We start from the raw sequence: 24,833 nt of genomic DNA, 5'->3' as shown, positions 1-24,833 counted from the left end.
AGAAAAGGCAAAAGCTTCCAGCACCTGAAATCTATTTGAACCAATCTTCTTTTATGTCTCTTTCTTTTAACCACTAGTCATCTCTCACAGTTAAATCTGACCCCATTTTAGTCTTGTAACTCGGCTGATTACAGCACCTGGTACTCCCTGGCGGTCTCCCATCCAAGTGTAACAATCGGCCTTATCAGCCGAGTTACAAGACGAAAATGGGGTCAGATTTAACTGTGAGAGATGACTAGTGGTTAAAAGAATGAGACAAAAGAAGATTGGTTCAAATAGATTTGGTGTATTTACAAGGTTCACATAAAAGACTTTAAAACAACACGATAAAACTAGGTAAACTCTGTTAAAAGAATACAGTTCTTTTGTCCATACCCTAAAACAGTCCAAGAATCCCAGTGTGTTGATAAGTCCAACGTGAGTGTCCACCAGTGCATGTACAATCAACAGAAAGTTTAATCCAAAATTTGCAGGTGGTGAATGGAAAGGTGAGCTCTAAGATTAGCAACTCCTCAATCCAACAGTTTGGTGACTGTCCATTGTTTGTAATGCTGCTCTCTTTTGCAGTTCTACTTCCTGCTTCCTGTCATGTGTCTAGTCACATGACAGGCCAACCATCCATTTATGAAAGACACATACACTTAAAATGTTAAGAGTAATAAAATGGCCTAAAAAACATGTAAAACACTTAAAACTCTATAATACATTTAAATTATTGTAATAAATAGAGCGCTAAAACACGTCTTTCTAAAAGCCAGCATATTATATAAATAGTGAAGAAAAGGCAAAAGCTTACAGCACCTGGTATTCCCAGGCGGTCTCCCATCCAAGTACTAAACAGGCCCGACGCGGCTTAGCTTCCGAGATCAGACGAGATCGGGCGCTCTCAGCGCGGTATGGCCGTAAGCGAGGGTTGCTCCAAAAAGTGGGCTATTTAAAGATCAGCCTCCGTAAAAGCCAGCATATTATATAAATAGTGCAGAAAAGGCAAAAGCTTACAGCACCTGGTATTACCAGGAGGTCTCCCATCCAAGTACTAACCAGGCCCCACGCGGCTTAGCTTCCGAGATCAGACGAGATCGGGCGCTCTCAGCGCGGTATGGCCGTAAGTGAGGATTGCTCCAAAAAGTGGGCTATTTAAAGATCAGCCTCCGTAAAAGCCAGCATATTATATAAATAGTGAAGAAAAGGCAAAAGCTTACAGCACCTGGTATTTCCTGGCGGTCTCCAATCCAAGTGTAACAATCGGCCTCATCAGCCGAGTTACAAGTCTAAAGTGGGGTCAGATTTAACTGTGAGAGATGACTAGTGGTTAAAAGAATGAGACATAAAAGAAGATTGGTTTAAATAGTTTTGGTTTATTTACAAGGTTCACATAAAAGACTTTAAAACAACACGATAAAACTAGGTAAACTCTGTTAAAAGAATACAGTTCATATGTCCATACCCTAAAACAGTCCAAGAATCCCAGTGTGTTGATAAGTCCAATGTGAGTGTCCACCAGTGCATGTACAATCCACAGAAAGTTTAATCCAAAGTTTGCAGGTGGTGAATGGAAAGGTGAGCTCTAAGATTAGCAACTCCTCAATCCAACAGTTTGGTGACTGTCCGTTGTTTGGAATGCTGCTCTCTTATGCAGTTCTACTTCCTGCTTCCTGTCATGTGTCTAGTCACATGACAGGCCAACCATCCATTTATGAAAGACACATACACTTAAAATGTTAAGAGTAATAAAACGGCCTAAAAAACATGTAAAACACTTAAAACTCTATAATACATTTAAATGATTGTAATAAATAGAGCGGTAAAACACGTCTTTCTAAAAACCAGCATATTATATAAATAGTGAAGAAAAGGCAAAAGCTTACAGCACCTGAAATCTATTTGAACCAATCTTCTTTTATGTCTCTTTCTTTTAACCACTAGTCATCTCTCACAGTTAAATCTGACCCCATTTTAGTCTTGTAACTCGGCTGATTACAGCACCTGGTACTCCCTGGCGGTCTCCCATCCAAGTGTAACAATCGGCCTTATCAGCCGAGTTACAAGACGAAAATGGGGTCAGATTTAACTGTGAGAGATGACTAGTGAATAAAAGAATGAGACAAAAGAAGATTGGTTCAAATAGATTTGGTGTATTTACAAGGTTCACATAAAAGACTTTAAAACAACTCGATAAAACTAGGTAAACTCTGTTAAAAGAATACAGTTCTTTTGTCCATACCCTAAAACAGTCCAAGAATCCCAGTGTGTTGATAAGTCCAACGTGAGTGTCCACCAGTGCATGTACAATCAACAGAAAGTTTAATCCAAAATTTGCAGGTGGTGAATGGAAAGGTGAGCTCTAAGATTAGCAACTCCTCAATCCAACAGTTTGGTGACTGTCCATTGTTTGTAATGCTGCTCTCTTATGCAGTTCTACTTCCTGCTTCCTGTCATGTGTCTAGTCACATGACAGGCCAACCATCCATTTATGAAAGACACATACACTTAAAATGTTAAGAGTAATAAAATGGCCTAAAAAACATGTAAAACACTTAAAACTCTATAATACATTTAAATTATTGTAATAAATAGAGCGCTAAAACACGTCTTTCTAAAAGCCAGCATATTATATAAATAGTGAAGAAAAGGCAAAAGCTTACAGCACCTGGTATTCCCAGGCGGTCTACCATCCAAGTACTAAACAGGCCCGACGCGACTTAGCTTCCGAGATCAGACGAGATCGGGCGTTCTCAGCGCGGTATGGCCGTAAGCGAGGGTTGCTCCAAAAAGTGGGCTATTTAAAGATCAGCCTCCGTAAAAGCCAGCATATTATATAAATAGTGCAGAAAAGGCAAAAGCTTACAGCACCTGGTATTACCAGGAGGTCTCCCATCCAAGTACTAACCAGGCCCCACGCGGCTTAGCTTCCGAGATCAGACGAGATCGGGCGCTCTCAGCGCGGTATGGCCGTAAGTGAGGATTGCTCCAAAAAGTGGGCTATTTAAAGATCAGCCTCCGTAAAAGCCAGCATATTATATAAATAGTGAAGAAAAGGCAAAAGCTTACAGCACCTGGTATTTCCTGGCGGTCTCCAATCCAAGTGTAACAATCGGCCTCATCAGTCGAGTTACAAGTCTAAAGTGGGGTCAGATTTAACTGTGAGAGATGACTAGTGGTTAAAAGAATGAGACATAAAAGAAGATTGGTTTAAATAGATTTGGTGTATTTACAAGGTTCACATAAAAGACTTTAAAACAACACGATAAAACTAGGTAAACTCTGTTAAAAGAATACAGTTCATATGTCCATACCCTAAAACAGTCCAAGAATCCCAGTGTGTTGATAAGTCCAATGTGAGTGTCCACCAGTGCATGTACAATCCACAGAAAGTTTAATCCAAAGTTTGCAGGTGGTGAATGGAAAGGTGAGCTCTAAGATTAGCAACTCCTCAATCCAACAGTTTGGTGACTGTCCGTTGTTTGGAATGCTGCTCTCTTATGCAGTTCTACTTCCTGCTTCCTGTCATGTGTCTAGTCACATGACAGGCCAACCATCCATTTATGAAAGACACATACACTTAAAATGTTAAGAGTAATAAAATGGCCTAAAAAACATGTAAAACACTTAAAACTCTATAATACATTTAAATGATTGTAATAAATAGAGCGGTAAAACACGTCTTTCTAAAAACCAGCATATTATATAAATAGTGAAGAAAAGGCAAAAGCTTACAGCACCTGAAATCTATTTGAACCAATCTTCTTTTATGTCTCTTTCTTTTAACCACTAGTCATCTCTCACAGTTAAATCTGACCCCATTTTAGTCTTGTAACTCGGCTGATTACAGCACCTGGTACTCCCTGGCGGTCTCCCATCCAAGTGTAACAATCGGCCTTATCAGCCGAGTTACAAGACGAAAATGGGGTCAGATTTAACTGTGAGAGATGACTAGTGGTTAAAAGAATGAGACAAAAGAAGATTGGTTCAAATAGATTTGGTGTATTTACAAGGTTCACATAAAAGACTTTAAAACAACACGATAAAACTAGGTAAACTCTGTTAAAAGAATACAGTTCTTTTGTCCATACCCTAAAACAGTCCAAGAATCCCAGTGTGTTGATAAGTCCAACGTGAGTGTCCACCAGTGCATGTACAATCAACAGAAAGTTTAATCCAAAATTTGCAGGTGGTGAATGGAAAGGTGAGCTCTAAGATTAGCAACTCCTCAATCCAACAGTTTGGTGACTGTCCATTGTTTGTAATGCTGCTCTCTTATGCAGTTCTACTTCCTGCTTCCTGTCATGTGTCTAGTCACATGACAGGCCAACCATCCATTTATGAAAGACACATACACTTAAAATGTTAAGAGTAATAAAATGGCCTAAAAAACATGTAAAACACTTAAAACTCTATAATACATTTAAATTATTGTAATAAATAGAGCGCTAAAACACGTCTTTCTAAAAGCCAGCATATTATATAAATAGTGAAGAAAAGGCAAAAGCTTACAGCACCTGGTATTCCCAGGCGGTCTACCATCCAAGTACTAAACAGGCCCGACGCGACTTAGCTTCCGAGATCAGACGAGATCGGGCGTTCTCAGCGCGGTATGGCCGTAAGCGAGGGTTGCTCCAAAAAGTGGGCTATTTAAAGATCAGCCTCCGTAAAAGCCAGCATATTATATAAATAGTGCAGAAAAGGCAAAAGCTTACAGCACCTGGTATTACCAGGAGGTCTCCCATCCAAGTACTAACCAAGCCCCACGCGGCTTAGCTTCCGAGATCAGACGAGATCGGGCGCTCTCAGCGCGGTATGGCCGTAAGTGAGGATTGCTCCAAAAAGTGGGCTATTTAAAGATCAGCCTCCGTAAAAGACAGCATATTATATAAATAGTGAAGAAAAGGCAAAAGCTTACAGCACCTGGTATTTCCTGGCGGTCTCCAATCCAAGTGTAACAATCGGCCTCATCAGTCGAGTTACAAGTCTAAAGTGGGGTCAGATTTAACTGTGAGAGATGACTAGTGGTTAAAAGAATGAGACATAAAAGAAGATTGGTTTAAATAGATTTGGTGTATTTACAAGGTTCACATAAAAGACTTTAAAACAACACGATAAAACTAGGTAAACTCTGTTAAAAGAATACAGTTCATATGTCCATACCCTAAAACAGTCCAAGAATCCCAGTGTGTTGATAAGTCCAATGTGAGTGTCCACCAGTGCATGTACAATCCACAGAAAGTTTAATCCAAAGTTTGCAGGTGGTGAATGGAAAGGTGAGCTCTAAGATTAGCAACTCCTCAATCCAACAGTTTGGTGACTGTCCGTTGTTTGGAATGCTGCTCTCTTATGCAGTTCTACTTCCTGCTTCCTGTCATGTGTCTAGTCACATGACAGGCCAACCATCCATTTATGAAAGACACATACACTTAAAATGTTAAGAGTAATAAAATGGCCTAAAAAACATGTAAAACACTTAAAACTCTATAATACATTTAAATGATTGTAATAAATAGAGCGGTAAAACACGTCTTTCTAAAAACCAGCATATTATATAAATAGTGAAGAAAAGGCAAAAGCTTACAGCACCTGAAATCTATTTGAACCAATCTTCTTTTATGTCTCTTTCTTTTAACCACTAGTCATCTCTCACAGTTAAATCTGACCCCATTTTAGTCTTGTAACTCGGCTGATTACAGCACCTGGTACTCCCTGGCGGTCTCCCATCCAAGTGTAACAATCGGCCTTATCAGCCGAGTTACAAGACGAAAATGGGGTCAGATTTAACTGTGAGAGATGACTAGTGGTTAAAAGAATGAGACAAAAGAAGATTGGTTCAAATAGATTTGGTGTATTTACAAGGTTCACATAAAAGACTTTAAAACAACACGATAAAACTAGGTAAACTCTGTTAAAAGAATACAGTTCTTTTGTCCATACCCTAAAACAGTCCAAGAATCCCAGTGTGTTGATAAGTCCAACGTGAGTCTCCACCAGTGCATGTACAATCAACAGAAAGTTTAATCCAAAATTTGCAGGTGGTGAATGGAAAGGTGAGCTCTAAGATTAGCAACTCCTCAATCCAACAGTTTGGTGACTGTCCATTGTTTGTAATGCTGCTCTCTTATGCAGTTCTACTTCCTGCTTCCTGTCATGTGTCTAGTCACATGACAGGCCAACCATCCATTTATGAAAGACACATACACTTAAAATGTTAAGAGTAATAAAATGGCCTAAAAAACATGTAAAACACTTAAAACTCTATAATACATTTAAATTATTGTAATAAATAGAGCGCTAAAACACGTCTTTCTAAAAGCCAGCATATTATATAAATAGTGAAGAAAAGGCAAAAGCTTACAGCACCTGGTATTCCCAGGAGGTCTCCCATCCAAGTACTAACCAGGCCCCACGCGGCTTAGCTTCCGAGATCAGACGAGATCGGGCGCTCTCAGCGCGGTATGGCCGTAAGCAAGGATTGCTCCAAAAAGTGGGCTATTTAAAGATCAGCCTCCGTAAAAGCCAGCATATTATATAAATAGTGCAGAAAAGGCAAAAGCTTACAGCACCTGGTATTACCAGGAGGTCTCCCATCCAAGTACTAACCAGGCCCCACGCGGCTTAGCTTCCGAGATCAGACGAGATCGGGCGCTCTCAGCGCGGTATGGCCGTAAGTGAGGATTGCTCCAAAAAGTGGGCTATTTAAAGATCAGCCTCCGTAAAAGCCAGCATATTATATAAATAGTGAAGAAAAGGCAAAAGCTTACAGCACCTGGTATTTCCTGGCGGTCTCCAATCCAAGTGTAACAATCGGCCTCATCAGCCGAGTTACAAGTCTAAAGTGGGGTCAGATTTAACTGTGAGAGATGACTAGTGGTTAAAAGAATGAGACATAAAAGAAGATTGGTTTAAATAGTTTTGGTTTATTTACAAGGTTCACATAAAAGACTTTAAAACAACACGATAAAACTAGGTAAACTCTGTTAAAAGAATACAGTTCATATGTCCATACCCTAAAACAGTCCAAGAATCCCAGTGTGTTGATAAGTCCAATGTGAGTGTCCACCAGTGCATGTACAATCCACAGAAAGTTTAATCCAAAGTTTGCAGGTGGTGAATGGAAAGGTGAGCTCTAAGATTAGCAACTCCTCAATCCAACAGTTTGGTGACTGTCCGTTGTTTGGAATGCTGCTCTCTTATGCAGTTCTACTTCCTGCTTCCTGTCATGTGTCTAGTCACATGACAGGCCAACCATCCATTTATGAAAGACACATACACTTAAAATGTTAAGAGTAATAAAACGGCCTAAAAAACATGTAAAACACTTAAAACTCTATAATACATTTAAATGATTGTAATAAATAGAGCGGTAAAACACGTCTTTCTAAAAACCAGCATATTATATAAATAGTGAAGAAAAGGCAAAAGCTTACAGCACCTGAAATCTATTTGAACCAATCTTCTTTTATGTCTCTTTCTTTTAACCACTAGTCATCTCTCACAGTTAAATCTGACCCCATTTTAGTCTTGTAACTCGGCTGATTACAGCACCTGGTACTCCCTGGCGGTCTCCCATCCAAGTGTAACAATCGGCCTTATCAGCCGAGTTACAAGACGAAAATGGGGTCAGATTTAACTGTGAGAGATGACTAGTGAATAAAAGAATGAGACAAAAGAAGATTGGTTCAAATAGATTTGGTGTATTTACAAGGTTCACATAAAAGACTTTAAAACAACTCGATAAAACTAGGTAAACTCTGTTAAAAGAATACAGTTCTTTTGTCCATACCCTAAAACAGTCCAAGAATCCCAGTGTGTTGATAAGTCCAACGTGAGTGTCCACCAGTGCATGTACAATCAACAGAAAGTTTAATCCAAAATTTGCAGGTGGTGAATGGAAAGGTGAGCTCTAAGATTAGCAACTCCTCAATCCAACAGTTTGGTGACTGTCCATTGTTTGTAATGCTGCTCTCTTATGCAGTTCTACTTCCTGCTTCCTGTCATGTGTCTAGTCACATGACAGGCCAACCATCCATTTATGAAAGACACATACACTTAAAATGTTAAGAGTAATAAAATGGCCTAAAAAACATGTAAAACACTTAAAACTCTATAATACATTTAAATTATTGTAATAAATAGAGCGCTAAAACACGTCTTTCTAAAAGCCAGCATATTATATAAATAGTGAAGAAAAGGCAAAAGCTTACAGCACCTGGTATTCCCAGGCGGTCTACCATCCAAGTACTAAACAGGCCCGACGCGACTTAGCTTCCGAGATCAGACGAGATCGGGCGTTCTCAGCGCGGTATGGCCGTAAGCGAGGGTTGCTCCAAAAAGTGGGCTATTTAAAGATCAGCCTCCGTAAAAGCCAGCATATTATATAAATAGTGCAGAAAAGGCAAAAGCTTACAGCACCTGGTATTACCAGGAGGTCTCCCATCCAAGTACTAACCAGGCCCCACGCGGCTTAGCTTCCGAGATCAGACGAGATCGGGCGCTCTCAGCGCGGTATGGCCGTAAGTGAGGATTGCTCCAAAAAGTGGGCTATTTAAAGATCAGCCTCCGTAAAAGCCAGCATATTATATAAATAGTGAAGAAAAGGCAAAAGCTTACAGCACCTGGTATTTCCTGGCGGTCTCCAATCCAAGTGTAACAATCGGCCTCATCAGTCGAGTTACAAGTCTAAAGTGGGGTCAGATTTAACTGTGAGAGATGACTAGTGGTTAAAAGAATGAGACATAAAAGAAGATTGGTTTAAATAGATTTGGTGTATTTACAAGGTTCACATAAAAGACTTTAAAACAACACGATAAAACTAGGTAAACTCTGTTAAAAGAATACAGTTCATATGTCCATACCCTAAAACAGTCCAAGAATCCCAGTGTGTTGATAAGTCCAATGTGAGTGTCCACCAGTGCATGTACAATCCACAGAAAGTTTAATCCAAAGTTTGCAGGTGGTGAATGGAAAGGTGAGCTCTAAGATTAGCAACTCCTCAATCCAACAGTTTGGTGACTGTCCGTTGTTTGGAATGCTGCTCTCTTATGCAGTTCTACTTCCTGCTTCCTGTCATGTGTCTAGTCACATGACAGGCCAACCATCCATTTATGAAAGACACATACACTTAAAATGTTAAGAGTAATAAAATGGCCTAAAAAACATGTAAAACACTTAAAACTCTATAATACATTTAAATGATTGTAATAAATAGAGCGGTAAAACACGTCTTTCTAAAAACCAGCATATTATATAAATAGTGAAGAAAAGGCAAAAGCTTACAGCACCTGAAATCTATTTGAACCAATCTTCTTTTATGTCTCTTTCTTTTAACCACTAGTCATCTCTCACAGTTAAATCTGACCCCATTTTAGTCTTGTAACTCGGCTGATTACAGCACCTGGTACTCCCTGGCGGTCTCCCATCCAAGTGTAACAATCGGCCTTATCAGCCGAGTTACAAGACGAAAATGGGGTCAGATTTAACTGTGAGAGATGACTAGTGGTTAAAAGAATGAGACAAAAGAAGATTGGTTCAAATAGATTTGGTGTATTTACAAGGTTCACATAAAAGACTTTAAAACAACACGATAAAACTAGGTAAACTCTGTTAAAAGAATACAGTTCTTTTGTCCATACCCTAAAACAGTCCAAGAATCCCAGTGTGTTGATAAGTCCAACGTGAGTGTCCACCAGTGCATGTACAATCAACAGAAAGTTTAATCCAAAATTTGCAGGTGGTGAATGGAAAGGTGAGCTCTAAGATTAGCAACTCCTCAATCCAACAGTTTGGTGACTGTCCATTGTTTGTAATGCTGCTCTCTTATGCAGTTCTACTTCCTGCTTCCTGTCATGTGTCTAGTCACATGACAGGCCAACCATCCATTTATGAAAGACACATACACTTAAAATGTTAAGAGTAATAAAATGGCCTAAAAAACATGTAAAACACTTAAAACTCTATAATACATTTAAATTATTGTAATAAATAGAGCGCTAAAACACGTCTTTCTAAAAGCCAGCATATTATATAAATAGTGAAGAAAAGGCAAAAGCTTACAGCACCTGGTATTCCCAGGCGGTCTACCATCCAAGTACTAAACAGGCCCGACGCGACTTAGCTTCCGAGATCAGACGAGATCGGGCGCTCTCAGCGCGGTATGGCCGTAAGCGAGGGTTGCTCCAAAAAGTGGGCTATTTAAAGATCAGCCTCCGTAAAAGCCAGCATATTATATAAATAGTGAAGAAAAGGCAAAAGCTTACAGCACCTGGTATTACCAGGAGGTCTCCCATCCAAGTACTAACCAGGCCCCACGCGGCTTAGCTTCCGAGATCAGACGAGATCGGGCGCTCTCAGCGCGGTATGGCCGTAAGTGAGGATTGCTCCAAAAAGTGGGCTATTTAAAGATCAGCCTCCGTAAAAGCCAGCATATTATATAAATAGTGAAGAAAAGGCAAAAGCTTACAGCACCTGGTATTTCCTGGCGGTCTCCAATCCAAGTGTAACAATCGGCCTCATCAGCCGAGTTACAAGTCTAAAGTGGGGTCAGATTTAACTGTGAGAGATGACTAGTGGTTAAAAGAATGAGACATAAAAGAAGATTGGTTTAAATAGATTTTGTGTATTTACAAGGTTCACATAAAAGACTTTAAAACAGCACGATAAAACTAGGCAAACTCTGTTAAAAGAATACAGTTCATTTGTCCATACCCTAAAACAGTCCAAGAATCCCAGTGTGTTGATAAGTCCAACGTGAGTGTCCACCAGTGCATGTACAATCCACAGAAAGTTTAATCCAAAGTTTGCAGGTGGTGAATGGAAAGGTGAGCTCTAAGATTAGCAACTCCTCAATCCAACAGTTTGGTGACTCTCCGTTGTTTGGAATGCTGCTCTCTTATGCAGTTCTACTTCCTGCTTCCTGTCATGTGTCTAGTCACATGACAGGCCAACCATCCATTTATGAAAGACACATACACTTAAAATGTTAAGAGTAATAAAATGGCCTAAAAAACATGTAAAACACTTAAAACTCTATAATACATTTAAATGATTGTAATAAATAGAGCGGTAAAACACGTCTTTCTAAAAACCAGCATATTATATAAATAGTGAAGAAAAGGCAAAAGCTTACAGCACCTGAAATCTATTTGAACCAATCTTCTTTTATGTCTCTTTCTTTTAACCACTAGTCATCTCTCACAGTTAAATCTGACCCCATTTTAGTCTTGTAACTCGGCTGATTACAGCACCTGGTACTCCCTGGCGGTCTCCCATCCAAGTGTAACAATCGGCCTTATCAGCCGAGTTACAAGACGAAAATGGGGTCAGATTTAACTGTGAGAGATGACTAGTGGTTAAAAGAATGAGACAAAAGAAGATTGGTTCAAATAGATTTGGTGTATTTACAAGGTTCACATAAAAGACTTTAAAACAACACGATAAAACTAGGTAAACTCTGTTAAAAGAATACAGTTCTTTTGTCCATACCCTAAAACAGTCCAAGAATCCCAGTGTGTTGATAAGTCCAACGTGAGTGTCCACCAGTGCATGTACAATCAACAGAAAGTTTAATCCAAAATTTGCAGGTGGTGAATGGAAAGGTGAGCTCTAAGATTAGCAACTCCTCAATCCAACAGTTTGGTGACTGTCCATTGTTTGTAATGCTGCTCTCTTATGCAGTTCTACTTCCTGCTTCCTGTCATGTGTCTAGTCACATGACAGGCCAACCATCCATTTATGAAAGACACATACACTTAAAATGTTAAGAGTAATAAAATGGCCTAAAAAACATGTAAAACACTTAAAACTCTATAATACATTTAAATGATTGTAATAAATAGAGCGGTAAAACACGTCTTTCTAAAAACCAGCATATTATATAAATAGTGAAGAAAAGGCAAAAGCTTCCAGCACCTGAAATCTATTTGAACCAATCTTCTTTTATGTCTCTTTCTTTTAACCACTAGTCATCTCTCACAGTTAAATCTGACCCCATTTTAGTCTTGTAACTCGGCTGATTACAGCACCTGGTACTCCCTGGCGGTCTCCCATCCAAGTGTAACAATCGGCCTTATCAGCCGAGTTACAAGACGAAAATGGGGTCAGATTTAACTGTGAGAGATGACTAGTGGTTAAAAGAATGAGACAAAAGAAGATTGGTTCAAATAGATTTGGTGTATTTACAAGGTTCACATAAAAGACTTTAAAACAACACGATAAAACTAGGTAAACTCTGTTAAAAGAATACAGTTCTTTTGTCCATACCCTAAAACAGTCCAAGAATCCCAGTGTGTTGATAAGTCCAACGTGAGTGTCCACCAGTGCATGTACAATCAACAGAAAGTTTAATCCAAAATTTGCAGGTGGTGAATGGAAAGGTGAGCTCTAAGATTAGCAACTCCTCAATCCAACAGTTTGGTGACTGTCCATTGTTTGTAATGCTGCTCTCTTATGCAGTTCTACTTCCTGCTTCCTGTCATGTGTCTAGTCACATGACAGGCCAACCATCCATTTATGAAAGACACATACACTTAAAATGTTAAGAGTAATAAAATGGCCTAAAAAACATGTAAAACACTTAAAACTCTATAATACATTTAAATTATTGTAATAAATAGAGCGCTAAAACACGTCTTTCTAAAAGCCAGCATATTATATAAATAGTGAAGAAAAGGCAAAAGCTTACAGCACCTGGTATTCCCAGGCGGTCTCCCATCCAAGTACTAAACAGGCCCGACGCGGCTTAGCTTCCGAGATCAGACGAGATCGGGCGCTCTCAGCGCGGTATGGCCGTAAGCGAGGGTTGCTCCAAAAAGTGGGCTATTTAAAGATCAGCCTCCGTAAAAGCCAGCATATTATATAAATAGTGCAGAAAAGGCAAAAGCTTACAGCACCTGGTATTACCAGGAGGTCTCCCATCCAAGTACTAACCAGGCCCCACGCGGCTTAGCTTCCGAGATCAGACGAGATCGGGCGCTCTCAGCGCGGTATGGCCGTAAGCGAGGGTTGCTCCAAAAAGTGGGCTATTTAAAGATCAGCCTCCGTAAAAGCCAGCATATTATATAAATAGTGAAGAAAAGGCAAAAGCTTACAGCACCTGGTATTTCCTGGCGGTCTCCCATCCAAGTGTAACAATCGGCCTTATCAGCCGAGTTACAAGACTAAAATGGGGTCAGATTTAACTGTGAGAGATGACTAGTGGTTAAAAGAATGAGACATAAAAGAAGATTGGTTTAAATAGATTTTGTGTATTTACAAGGTTCACATAAAAGACTTTAAAACAACACGATAAAACTAGGCAAACTCTGTTAAAAGAATACAGTTCATTTGTCCATACCCTAAAACAGTCCAAGAATCCCAGTGTGTTGATAAGTCCAACGTGAGTGTCCACCAGTGCATGTACAATCCACAGAAAGTTTAATCCAAAGTTTGCAGGTGGTGAATGGAAAGTTGAGCTCTAAGATTAGCAACTCCTCAATCCAACAGTTTGGTGACTGTCCGTTGTTTGGAATGCTGCTCTCTTATGCAGTTCTACTTCCTGCTTCCTGTCATGTGTCTAGTCACATGACAGGCCAACCATCCATTTATTAAAGACACATACACTTAAAATGTTAAGAGTAATAAAATGGCCTAAAAAACATGTAAAACACTTAAAACTCTATAATATATTTAAATGATTGTAATAAATAGAGCGGTAAAACACGTCTTTCTAAAAGCCAGCATATTATATAAATAGTGAAGAAAAGGCAAAAGCTTACAGCACCTGGTATTCCCAGGCGGTCTCCCATCCAAGTACTAACCAAGCCCGACGCTGCTTAGCTTCCGAGATCAGACGAGATCGGGCGCTCTCAGCGCTGTATGGCCATAAGCGAGGGCTGCTCCAAAAAGTGGGCTATTTAAAGATCAGCCTCCGTAAAAGCCAGCATATTATATAAATAGTGAAGAAAAGGCAAAAGCTTACAGCACCTGGTATTCCCAGGCGGTCTCCCATCCAAGTACTAACCAGGCCCGACGCTGCTTAGCTTCCGAGATCAGACGAGATCGGGCGCTCTCAGCGCGGTATGGCCATAAGCGAGGGCTGCTCCAAAAAGTGGGCTATTTAAAGATCAGCCTCCGTAAAAGCCAGCATATTACATAAATAGTAAAGAAAAGGCAAAAGCTTACAGCACCTGGTATTCCCAGGCGGTCTCCCATAAAAGTGTAACACTCGGCCTTATCAGCCGAGTTACAAGACTAAAATGGGGTCAGATTTAACTGTGAGAGATGACTAGTGGTTAAAAGAATGAGACATAAAAGAAAATTGGTTTAAATAGATTTGGTGTATTTACAAGGTTCACATAAAAGACTTTAAAACAACACGATAAAACTAGGTAAACTCTGTTAAAAGAATACAGTTCATTTGTCCATACCCTAAAAACAGGTAAACTCTGTTAAAAGAATACAGTTCATTTGTCCATACCCTAAAAACAGTCCAAGAACCCCAGTGTGTTGATAAGTCCAATGTGAGTGTCCACCAGTGTATATACAATCCACAGAAAGTGTAATCCAAAGTTTGCAGGTGGTGAATGGAAAGGTGAGCTCTAAAATTAGCAACTCCTCAATCCAACAGTTTGGTGACTGTCCTTTGTTTGTCATGCTGCTCTCTTATACAGTTGTACTTCCTGCTTCCTGTCATGTGTCTAGTCACATGACAGGCCAACCATCCATTTATTAAAGACACATACACTTAAAATGTTAAGAGTAATAAAATGGCCTAAAAAACATGTAAAACACTTAAAACTCTATAATACATTTAAATGATTGTAATAAATAGAGCGGTAAAACACGTCTTTATATAAATAGTGAAGAAAAGGCAAAAGCTTACAGCACCTGGTATTCCCAGGCGGTCTCCCATCCAAGTACTAACCAGGCCCGACGCTGCTTAGCTTCCGAGATCAGACGAGATCGGGCGCTCTCAGCGCGGTATGGCCATAAGCGAGGGCTGCTCCAAAAAGTGGGCTATTTAAAGATCAGCCTCCGTAAAAGCCAGCATATTATATAAATAGTGAAGAAAAGGCAAAAGCTTACAGCACCTGGTATTCCCAGGCGGTCTCCCATCCAAGTACTAACCAGGCCCGACGCTGCTTAGCTTCCGAGATCAGACAAGATCGGGCGCTCTCAGCGTGGTATGGCCATAAGCGAGGGCTGCTCCAAAAAGTGGGCTATTTAAAGATCAGCCTCCGTAAAAGCCAGCATATTATATAAATAGTGAAGAAAAGGCAAAAGCTTACAGCACCTGGTATTCCCAGGCGGTCTCCCATCCAAGTACTAACCAGGCCCGACGCTGCTTAGCTTCCGAGATCAGACGAGATCGGGCGCTCTCAGCGCGGTATGGCCATAAGCGAGGGCTGCTCCAAAAAGTGGGCTATTTAAAGATCAGCCTCCGTAAAAGCCAGCATATTATATAAATAGTGAAGAAAAGGCAAAAGCTTACAGCACCTGGTATTCCCAGGCGGTCTCCCATAAAAGTGTAACAATCTGCCTTATCAGCCGAGTTACAAGACTAAAATGGGGTCAGATTTAACTGTGAGAGATGACTAGTGGTTAAAAGAATGAGACATAAAAGAAAATTGGTTTAAATAGATTTGGTGTATTTACAAGGTTCACATAAAAGACTTTAAAACAACACGATAAAACTAGGTAAACTCTGTTAAAAGAATACAGTTCATTTGTCCATACCCTAAAAACAGGTAAACTCTGTTAAAAGAATACAGTTCATTTGTCCATACCCTAAAAACAGTCCAAGAACCCCAGTGTGTTGATAAGTCCAATGTGAGTGTCCACCAGTGTATATACAAACCACAGAAAGTGTAATCCAAAGTTTGCAGGTGGTGAATGGAAAGGTGAGCTCTAAAATTAGCAACTCCTCAATCCAACAGTTTGGTGACTGTCCTTTGTTTGTCATGCTGCTCTCTTATACAGTTGTACTTCCTGCTTCCTGTCATGTGTCTAGTCACATGACAGGCCAACCATCCATTTATTAAAGACACATACACTTAAAATGTTAAGAGTAATAAAATGGCCTAAAAAACATGTAAAACACTTAAAACTCTATAATACATTTAAATGATTGTAATAAATAGAGCGGTAAAACACGTCTTTCTAAAAGCCAGCATATTATATAAATAGTGAAGAAAAGGCAAAAGCTTACAGCACCTGGTATTCCCAGGCGGTCTCCCATCCAAGTACTAACCAGGCCCGACGCTGCTTAGCTTCCGAGATCAGACGAGATCGGGCGCTCTCAGCGCGGTATGGCCACAAGCGAGGGCTGCTCCAAAAAGTGGGCTATTTAAAGATCAGCCTCCGTAAAAGCCAGCATATTATATAAATAGTGAAGAAAAGGCAAAAGCTTACAGCACCTGGTATTCCCAGGCGGTCTCCCATAAAAGTGTAACAATCGGCCTTATCAGCCGAGTTACAAGACTAAAATGGGGTCAGATTTAACTGTGAGAGATGACTAGTGGTTAAAAGAATGAGACATAAAAGAAAATTGGTTTTAATTAGATTTGGTGTATTTACAAGGTTCACATAAAAGACTTTAAAACAACACGATAAAACTAGGTTAACTCTGTTAAAAGAATACAGTTCATTTGTCCATACCCTAAAAACAGGTAAACTCTGTTAAAAGAATACAGTTCATTTGTCCATACCCTAAAAACAGTCCAAGAACCCCAGTGTGTTGATAAGTCCAATGTGAGTGTCCACCAGTGTATATACAATCCACAGAAAGTGTAATCCAAAGTTTGCAGGTGGTGAATGGAAAGGTGAGCTCTAAAATTAGCAACTCCTCAATCCAACAGTTTGGTGACTGTCCTTTGTTTGTCATGCTGCTCTCTTATACAGTTGTACTTCCTGCTTCCTGTCATGTGTCTAGTCACATGACAGGCCAACCATCCATTTATTAAAGACACATACACTTAAAATGTTAAGAGTAATAAAATGGCCTAAAAAACATGTAAAACACTTAAAACTCTATAATACATTTAAATGATTGTAATAAATAGAGCGGTAAAACACGTCTTTCTAAAAGCCAGCATATTATATAAATAGTGAAGAAAAGGCAAAAGCTTACAGCACCTGGTATTCCCAGGCGGTCTCCCATCCAAGTACTAACCAGGCCCGACGCTGCATAGCTTCCGAGATCAGACGAGATCGGGCGCTCTCAGCGCGGTATGGCCATAAGCGAGGGCTGCTCCAAAAAGTGGGCTATTTAAAGATCAGCCTCCGTAAAAGCCAGCATATTATATAAATAGTGAAGAAAAGGCAAAAGCTTACAGCACCTGGTATTCCCAGGCGGTCTCCCATCCAAGTACTAACCAGGCCCGACGCTGCTTAGCTTCCGAGATCAGACGAGATCGGGCGCTCTCAGCGCGGTATGGCCATAAGCGAGGGCTGCTCCAAAAAGTGGGCTATTTAAAGATCAGCCTCCGTAAAAGCCAGCATATTATATAAATAGTGAAGAAAAGGCAAAAGCTTACAGCACCTGGTATTCCCAGGCGGTCTCCCATAAAAGTGTAACAATCGGCCTTATCAGCCGAGTTACAAGACTAAAATGGGGTCAGATTTAACTGTGAGAGATGACTAGTGGTTAAAAGAATGAGACATAAAAGAAAATTGGTTTAAATAGATTTGGTGTATTTACAAGGTTCACATAAAAGACTTTAAAACAACACGATAAAACTAGGTTAACTCTGTTAAAAGAATACAGTTCATTTGTCCATACCCTAAAAACAGGTAAACTCTGTTAAAAGAATACAGTTCATTTGTCCATACCCTAAAAACAGTCCAAGAACCCCAGTGTGTTGATAAGTCCAATGTGAGTGTCCACCAGTGTATATACAATCCACAGAAAGTGTAATCCAAAGTTTGCAGGTGGTGAATGGAAAGGTGAGCTCTAAAATTAGCAACTCCTCAATCCAACAGTTTGGTGACTGTCCTTTGTTTGTCATGCTGCTCTCTTATACAGTTGTACTTCCTGCTTCCTGTCATGTGTCTAGTCACATGACAGGCCAACCATCCATTTATTAAAGACACATACACTTAAAATGTTAAGAGTAATAAAATGGCCTAAAAAACATGTAAAACACTTAAAACTCTATAATACATTTAAATGATTGTAATAAATAGAGCGGTAAAACACGTCTTTCTAAAAGCCAGCATATTATATAAATAGTGAAGAAAAGGCAAAAGCTTACAGCACCTGGTATTCCCAGGCGGTCTCCCATCCAAGTACTAACCAGGCCCGACGCTGCATAGCTTCCGAGATCAGACGAGATCGGGCGCTCTCTTTTTTTTTTTTTTTTATCTTTTTTTTTTTTCAATTCACAAATTTTCAATTACAGTTTTCCATCACATTCACACTCACTCAACACAATTTGTTACATTCATATGAGTCATCTTTCAATTGACATCCATTATTTTGCACAAAAAAAGGAAAATACAGATACATAAATGAAATATACAAGAGATATGTCTACTACCCTTCTCAAATCAAATGATTGCTTCCTACCAATTAAAGCAGATTTTCCCACCCACATCTTGATATATGAACTTATTTGTGTCTATAAAAAATTCTTTTGCCTTTTTCTCTCCAAACTTACAAATCAACTCCACATCTCTTTGTGTTATTAACTTAAATATATCTTTAACTTTCATCGTCCTACCCTCAAAATGTGCATAGTTCCTTCTTAGAACCACTGCTAGTCTAGCATGACTTAAAAGAAAATTAATTAGACAGATATCCCTTTTTTTTCTTTTCCCAACAATTCCAAACAAAAATATTTTCCCCCATTCCTCCTCTGACTTCACTTGCACACCCCAGTTTTCTATTAATATACTTTTAAGAAAATCAAAGAAACCAACCAAAGCTTCACATCTCAGAAAATAATGTAAAAAACTCTCATGGCCATTATCACACACATCACACATCACATTGACATCATTGTTTATTTTATTTAACACCACATTCGTGTAAATTCTATTATGTCTTATCAGAAAGTCATTGTTCTCACAATCAATACTGTTGTATTTTATATTTAGGTTTGACCAGATTTTTTTCACATCCAGATCCTCAAACACTTTCTTCCACACTTTTTCTGCCGCTGGTTCTTTTATAACATCACCGATTAATCTCCTGTATACATTCTTTACACTCATATTCTTAATTTTGTACTTTTCACCATTATCATGCACATACATCTCTGGCATACATTGCTCTTCTTTAGAGACACATTCACTTTTAATCACCTTAGTCCATTGCAAGGGTATGCTTGTTTTAATTTTGTCATATATTGTATTCACTTTCTCTCTATTCTCCATTCCATCTAAATCACACACAGAATCATAAATGCAGTTATCTCTAAGAAATCCTGGAATAACTTCGTACATTATATCCTTTACTTGTTTTATGCCCCCTTCTATAAATTTATGTTCATACAATGTTTTATTTTTATACTTAATTTTTTCATTCAGAAATAGTGGCAGATTTTTAATCACATTTATATCTTCACACTCATACTCTAATTTGGGTAGGAAATGCCTCCATGCCTCTAAAACCTCCCGATATATTTCTGGTATTCCTCCCGTCATTGATTGCTTGAAGCCCATGTACCAACCATTATCTCCTATTCCTCCCACGTCATCAACATACTTTCTTAAGAACTCCTTCCATCCATAATCCCATCTCCCTCCCATATATTTTATTACCGTTTTTATTCTCATTGCGGCTCTTTTTGTTTCTAAGTCCATCAAGTTTAAACCCCCTTCCCATCTCTTACCCACCAATGTTTTCTGTGCAATTTTCACCCCTTTGCCGCCCCATATAAAATCACCTACAATTTTATTCAATTCATTCAACACCCACCCTGGCATTTCCATTACACTCATCACATACACACATACTGACAATAACAGGCTATTTACCACTATTACTTTCCCATTTAATTTCAATTTTCTCCCTTTCCATGCTGCACATACTGTTCTTATTTTGTTAATCACCCCGGTCCAAGTCACATCTCTTGCCTCTTTGCTTTGCACCCCTAAATATACCCCTAATACTTTCACATATCTTTCCTCCACTCTTAACCCTACCTCTACTCTCTCTACCTCCCCTATATACATTAGTTCTGATTTCTCCATATTTATTTTTGCCCCTGATGCCTTCCCATACCTCTTCACTATCTCTAAAACTCTTTTTACACTGTTTCCTTCTCTCACTGTGATTGTAGTATCATCTGCATATTGGTTTATAGTACACATCCCTCCATATGGCAACTCAATGCCCACTACTCTTTTATCTCTCTTAATTAAAGTAGCTAGAGGCTCTACTGAAATGGCATACAATAATGCATACAGGGGACATCCCTGTCTTACTGATCTTCCTACATCGAACTTGTCTGTTAGCACTCCATTTATTTTTATGCAACTTTTTGCTTTTTCATATAGTCTTCTTATCCATCCTATCACTTTCACCCCAAATCCAAACTTCTCTAATACCCTAAATAAATATTTGTGTTCCACTCTATCAAAAGCTTTATTCCAATCAATCCCTAATACTATCCCTCCCTTCTCATCTCGTTTCATATGCTCCATAACATCCCTAACGGTCCCTATCGTGTCCGCTATATCCCTGCCTGGTATACTGTAACTCTGTGTTGGTTGAACTATACTTCCTATCACTCTTTTCACTCTATTCGCTAAAACTTTAGTCAGTATTTTATAATCCACATTTAATAGACTGATTGGTCTATAGTTCTCCATATCTAATCTATTTCCCTTCTTATACACTAAAGCTATCACTCCCTCCACCATTCTATCTTGCACTACTCCTGTTCTTTCTATCCCCTTAAAAACTTCAACTAGAATTGGTGCTACCCCTTCCTTATATGTTTTATACCATTCAATACCGATCCCATCACTCCCCGGACTTTTTCCATTTTTCAACCCCCCTATTGCCTCTTTCACCTCCTCTTCCTCTATATCCTTATCACACCATTCCCTATCTTCCTCACTTAGAATATTCCCTACACTTTCTAATACTTCCTCTATGATTTTCTCATCTGCTCCTCCCCTCTTGTATAAATCTTCATAGAATTCTTGCACTCTCTCCAAAATCTCTACGTAGTCTTTTGTTGTTTTGCCTTCCTTTGTATTTATTTCGTTTATATATGTTTTACTTTGTCTCCTTTTCTCTAGCCCTAAGAAATACCCTGTACATTTCTCACCTTCTAATGCATATTTTGCCCTACTTCTTAGAATTGCTCCTCTACATTTCTCCCTCTCAAATTTCTCCAGTGCTATCTTAGCCTCTATATATTTTTCCATACTATATCCTTCTTCATCTTCAGCCTTGTTTAATTCTTCCCTCAATCTTTCTTTCAGCAACTCTTCTTCCTTCTTCATCTTTTCCCATCTTTTCTTACTATATTTTATACTGATGAACTTAATCTGGTCTTTCATTTTCTCCCATCTTTCCCCTATTCTGTCATCTAATCCTCCCTCTCTTTTATACTCATCTATCTTCTCATTTTCTCTATTTATTAGATCCTTCATCTGTATCTCATATTCTTCCTCTCCAATGTATCCTGCATTCAATATCCACATCCCTCCTCCTACCTCCTCACTCCCTATCTTAATTCTGAACCTAACACCATCATGATCACTTAAACTATTTCCTTGATGCCTTGTCCCATCTATGTATCTAATGATTTCCTCCTTAACTAACACTAAATCTATTCTACTCTGTTTTAATATACCTTCTTTTAATTGCCTCCTAGTAAATTCTCTTTTTTCTGGATTTTCATACCTCCACACATCTATTAACCCCTTCTCTCTCATTATCTCCATCAACATTCCCCTAGATTTCTCCCATCTAAATTTTACGCCCTTGCCCACATCTAATCTGCTACATTTTATATTAAAATCCCCCACTACAATACATTTCCCCACAACTAATTCTTTTAATTCTTCCAATATTTCCCTCCTATCTACTTCTATATTCGGAACGTATATATTTATTAATCTAAAATCTATATCTCTATATGTAAATTCAACTACCAAGATCCTTCCCCTCTGATCTTTATATACCTCCCTTATACCTTTGACACTATCTTTTTTAAAAAGTACTGCCACACCTCTTGCATTTTTTGCTCCATTATTATAATAAATATCCCCTCTCCACTCCTCTCTCATCTCTCTCACTTTATCCTCTTCCCAATTTGTCTCCTGTATACAAATTATATCACTCCTATATGTAAATAATAACTCTTTCATCTTGCTTTTATTCCTTAACCCATTTATATTTATTGAAGTTACAGTGGCCATGAGAGTAGCTAAAGAAAACTAAATAAAATTGAAAAACAAAACCACATATAATTAAATAAGGCATCAAATACCTGCCCGTGGTTCCTTGATCTGTTCACTCTGTTCTCCGTCCGTCTCAGACTTCCTCTTTGCACTGAGTCTTTTAATCTTTGCTTTCAGTCCATCTTTTTGTCCCCCATTCCTATTTTCTTCACCTTTACTTTCTTTCAGTTCCTGTTCCATCTCTTTCTTTTCATCCTCTTTACCTTTTCCTTTCACTTTACTTTCACCTTTGTCTTCCTCGCTCTGTTCCGACTGTTCCATCTCCTCCTCCTCGCCATCCTTTTCACCCTTGCTCCCAATTCTGTCTCGCCGCTCCATTTTGCTTCTTTTTTCACCAGCCTCAGCTCCATCTTTACCTCCCCCGCTCACAACACCAGCCACTTCCACCTCTTGTTCCTCTGTCAGATCACTGTACCTCCTTTCATCATCTTCTTGTCCAACTACTCGCTCTCTCTCTAATCGCATCCATTCTTCACAATCTCTTGCATAATGTCCTCCTCCACCACATTTGAAGCACTTTAATTCAGGGCACTCTCTGAATATGTGCCCTGGCTTGATACAAAGTCTGCAAACACGTACTTGTCTATCATGGATGACGCGAAAATATTCGGTGCCTCTCAGAGTCTCAAACTTTGTGGAGTATGGAAGTGAACATACCTGTTCCGTAAAACGAACCTTTAAGAACCGGGTTCCATCAGCTATATCCGTTCCAGGCCATAACCGACGTTTTATTGGTGAGAGTGGTCGTACTCCCCACTCTTGTAGTTTGAAGAGTATCTTCTCATCCTCTAAGTATACTGGCAAGTTTATAAAAGACACCACCATGTCATTATTCATAACTTCCCTTGCATGCACCATCACTCCTTGTACTCTCACGCCATCCATTAGTTTATGCTTTGCCTCTTCATCCTTCATTGTGAGTTCATACATCCTTTCACCTCTCACTCTGCAGCCGATCACCTCTCCACACTCCTTCTTTACTCCCCTCAGCAAATCCATCATGGAAATCTTTTCTGTTCCCTCCACTTCCACCTCCAATGTCAGGTCTTTGCTATATTTTCCTTTTGTTCCTCCTTGCACTCCTTGGTTGTTTTCTTCTCTTTCTCTCTGCAGATCTCCTGTGACTTTGTTTGTTTTCTGCTGCTTTTGAATCACTACTTGGTTGTCTTTTCCACTTCTTTGATCGTCCTCTTCATTCTTCCCATTGCTACCTTTTATCATTGTTGTTTGCACTGTTTCTTTGTCTGCAGCCATGATGTGCATCTGCAGCATGCTTCAACCAGGAAGAGTCCAAAAAGTCCCCCACACAGCCTAAGCTGTTGGGGGAAGTGATCAGGGTTAACTCTGACTTTCCAACAACGAATTCCCAAAGTCCAAAATCAAAAAGAAAATTAAGTATTTCAGAAAAGAGATTGTCAAACAAATGGATTCAGAGAGTATCTCTGCACTGCAAACCTAGCACTACCTGCTGGCTCTCTAGCGCCCTCAGGGTGGTATGGCCATAAGCGAGGTCTGCTCCAAAAAGTGGGCTATTTAAAGATCAGCCTCCGTAAAATCCAGCATATTATATAAATAGTGAAGAAAAGGCAAAAGCTTACAGCACCTGGTATTCCCAGGCGGTCTCCCATCCAAGTACTAACCAGGCCCGACGCTGCTTAGCTTCCGAGATCAGACGAGATCGGGCGCTCTCAGCGCGGTATGGCCATAAGCGAGGGCTGCTCCAAAAAGTGGGCTATTTAAAGATCAGCCTCCGTAAAAGCCAGCATATTACATAAATAGTAAAGAAAAGGCAAAAGCTTACAGCACCTGGTATTCCCAGGCGGTCTCCCATAAAAGTGTAACACTCGGCCTTATCAGCCGAGTTACAAGACTAAAATGGGGTCAGATTTAACTGTGAGAGATGACTAGTGGTTAAAAGAATGAGACATAAAAGAAAATTGGTTTAAATAGATTTGGTGTATTTACAAGGTTCTCATAAAAGACTTTAAAACAACACGATAAAACTAGGTAAACTCTGTTAAAAGAATACAGTTCATTTGTCCATACCCTAAAAACAGGTAAACTCTGTTAAAAGAATACAGTTCATTTGTCCATACCCTAAAAACAGTCCAAGAACCCCAGTGTGTTGATAAGTCCAATGTGAGTGTCCACCAGTGTATATACAATCCACAGAAAGTGTAATCCAAAGTTTGCAGGTGGTGAATGGAAAGGTGAGCTCTAAAATTAGCAACTCCTCAATCCAACAGTTTGGTGACTGTCCTTTGTTTGTCATGCTGCTCTCTTATACAGTTGTACTTCCTGCTTCCTGTCATGTGTCTAGTCACATGACAGGCCAACCATCCATTTATTAAAGACACATACACTTAAAATGTTAAGAGTAATAAAATGGCCTAAAAAACATGTAAAACACTTAAAACTCTATAATACATTTAAATGATTGTAATAAATAG

General features: G+C 39.3%; 23 non-coding genes across 23 annotated transcripts; all 23 read right to left on the bottom strand.

Annotated features, from left to right (window-relative positions):
• Positions 1–789: 789 nt before the first annotated feature.
• On the bottom strand, positions 790–908 carry LOC141317597 (5S ribosomal RNA). The gene has a single exon (XR_012351966.1). It is a non-coding gene; the product is annotated as a 5S ribosomal RNA (ribosomal RNA).
• Positions 909–992: 84 nt separating this feature from the next.
• On the bottom strand, positions 993–1,111 carry LOC141319150 (5S ribosomal RNA). The gene has a single exon (XR_012353423.1). It is a non-coding gene; the product is annotated as a 5S ribosomal RNA (ribosomal RNA).
• A 1,527-nt stretch (positions 1,112–2,638) lies between these two features.
• Positions 2,639–2,757, bottom strand: LOC141319201 (5S ribosomal RNA). Its single transcript, XR_012353472.1, has one exon. It is a non-coding gene; the product is annotated as a 5S ribosomal RNA (ribosomal RNA).
• An 84-nt stretch (positions 2,758–2,841) lies between these two features.
• On the bottom strand, positions 2,842–2,960 carry LOC141319149 (5S ribosomal RNA). The gene has a single exon (XR_012353422.1). It is a non-coding gene; the product is annotated as a 5S ribosomal RNA (ribosomal RNA).
• Positions 2,961–4,487: 1,527 nt separating this feature from the next.
• On the bottom strand, positions 4,488–4,606 carry LOC141319200 (5S ribosomal RNA). The gene has a single exon (XR_012353471.1). It is a non-coding gene; the product is annotated as a 5S ribosomal RNA (ribosomal RNA).
• An 84-nt stretch (positions 4,607–4,690) lies between these two features.
• Positions 4,691–4,809, bottom strand: LOC141319428 (5S ribosomal RNA). The gene has a single exon (XR_012353685.1). It is a non-coding gene; the product is annotated as a 5S ribosomal RNA (ribosomal RNA).
• A 1,527-nt stretch (positions 4,810–6,336) lies between these two features.
• On the bottom strand, positions 6,337–6,455 carry LOC141310015 (5S ribosomal RNA). The gene has a single exon (XR_012347567.1). It is a non-coding gene; the product is annotated as a 5S ribosomal RNA (ribosomal RNA).
• An 84-nt stretch (positions 6,456–6,539) lies between these two features.
• Positions 6,540–6,658, bottom strand: LOC141319148 (5S ribosomal RNA). The gene has a single exon (XR_012353421.1). It is a non-coding gene; the product is annotated as a 5S ribosomal RNA (ribosomal RNA).
• A 1,527-nt stretch (positions 6,659–8,185) lies between these two features.
• On the bottom strand, positions 8,186–8,304 carry LOC141319199 (5S ribosomal RNA). The gene has a single exon (XR_012353470.1). It is a non-coding gene; the product is annotated as a 5S ribosomal RNA (ribosomal RNA).
• An 84-nt stretch (positions 8,305–8,388) lies between these two features.
• On the bottom strand, positions 8,389–8,507 carry LOC141319147 (5S ribosomal RNA). Its single transcript, XR_012353420.1, has one exon. It is a non-coding gene; the product is annotated as a 5S ribosomal RNA (ribosomal RNA).
• Positions 8,508–10,034: 1,527 nt separating this feature from the next.
• On the bottom strand, positions 10,035–10,153 carry LOC141319133 (5S ribosomal RNA). The gene has a single exon (XR_012353407.1). It is a non-coding gene; the product is annotated as a 5S ribosomal RNA (ribosomal RNA).
• Positions 10,154–10,237: 84 nt separating this feature from the next.
• On the bottom strand, positions 10,238–10,356 carry LOC141319146 (5S ribosomal RNA). The gene has a single exon (XR_012353419.1). It is a non-coding gene; the product is annotated as a 5S ribosomal RNA (ribosomal RNA).
• Positions 10,357–12,660: 2,304 nt separating this feature from the next.
• LOC141317595 (5S ribosomal RNA) lies at positions 12,661–12,779 on the bottom strand. Its single transcript, XR_012351965.1, has one exon. It is a non-coding gene; the product is annotated as a 5S ribosomal RNA (ribosomal RNA).
• An 84-nt stretch (positions 12,780–12,863) lies between these two features.
• On the bottom strand, positions 12,864–12,982 carry LOC141318825 (5S ribosomal RNA). The gene has a single exon (XR_012353118.1). It is a non-coding gene; the product is annotated as a 5S ribosomal RNA (ribosomal RNA).
• A 750-nt stretch (positions 12,983–13,732) lies between these two features.
• LOC141318824 (5S ribosomal RNA) lies at positions 13,733–13,851 on the bottom strand. Its single transcript, XR_012353117.1, has one exon. It is a non-coding gene; the product is annotated as a 5S ribosomal RNA (ribosomal RNA).
• An 84-nt stretch (positions 13,852–13,935) lies between these two features.
• Positions 13,936–14,054, bottom strand: LOC141294016 (5S ribosomal RNA). The gene has a single exon (XR_012340860.1). It is a non-coding gene; the product is annotated as a 5S ribosomal RNA (ribosomal RNA).
• A 784-nt stretch (positions 14,055–14,838) lies between these two features.
• Positions 14,839–14,957, bottom strand: LOC141294008 (5S ribosomal RNA). Its single transcript, XR_012340859.1, has one exon. It is a non-coding gene; the product is annotated as a 5S ribosomal RNA (ribosomal RNA).
• An 84-nt stretch (positions 14,958–15,041) lies between these two features.
• Positions 15,042–15,160, bottom strand: LOC141315116 (5S ribosomal RNA). The gene has a single exon (XR_012350664.1). It is a non-coding gene; the product is annotated as a 5S ribosomal RNA (ribosomal RNA).
• Positions 15,161–15,244: 84 nt separating this feature from the next.
• LOC141294001 (5S ribosomal RNA) lies at positions 15,245–15,363 on the bottom strand. The gene has a single exon (XR_012340858.1). It is a non-coding gene; the product is annotated as a 5S ribosomal RNA (ribosomal RNA).
• An 801-nt stretch (positions 15,364–16,164) lies between these two features.
• LOC141297060 (5S ribosomal RNA) lies at positions 16,165–16,283 on the bottom strand. The gene has a single exon (XR_012341326.1). It is a non-coding gene; the product is annotated as a 5S ribosomal RNA (ribosomal RNA).
• Positions 16,284–17,085: 802 nt separating this feature from the next.
• On the bottom strand, positions 17,086–17,204 carry LOC141317725 (5S ribosomal RNA). Its single transcript, XR_012352086.1, has one exon. It is a non-coding gene; the product is annotated as a 5S ribosomal RNA (ribosomal RNA).
• Positions 17,205–17,288: 84 nt separating this feature from the next.
• Positions 17,289–17,407, bottom strand: LOC141293994 (5S ribosomal RNA). Its single transcript, XR_012340857.1, has one exon. It is a non-coding gene; the product is annotated as a 5S ribosomal RNA (ribosomal RNA).
• Positions 17,408–23,974: 6,567 nt separating this feature from the next.
• LOC141293989 (5S ribosomal RNA) lies at positions 23,975–24,093 on the bottom strand. Its single transcript, XR_012340856.1, has one exon. It is a non-coding gene; the product is annotated as a 5S ribosomal RNA (ribosomal RNA).
• Positions 24,094–24,833: the final 740 nt, after the last annotated feature.

Source organism: Garra rufa, chromosome 1 (assembly GCF_049309525.1).
Source record: "Garra rufa chromosome 1, GarRuf1.0, whole genome shotgun sequence".
Lineage (NCBI taxonomy): Eukaryota > Metazoa > Chordata > Actinopteri > Cypriniformes > Cyprinidae > Garra > Garra rufa.
This window is presented reverse-complemented; position numbering and strand designations above follow the sequence as displayed.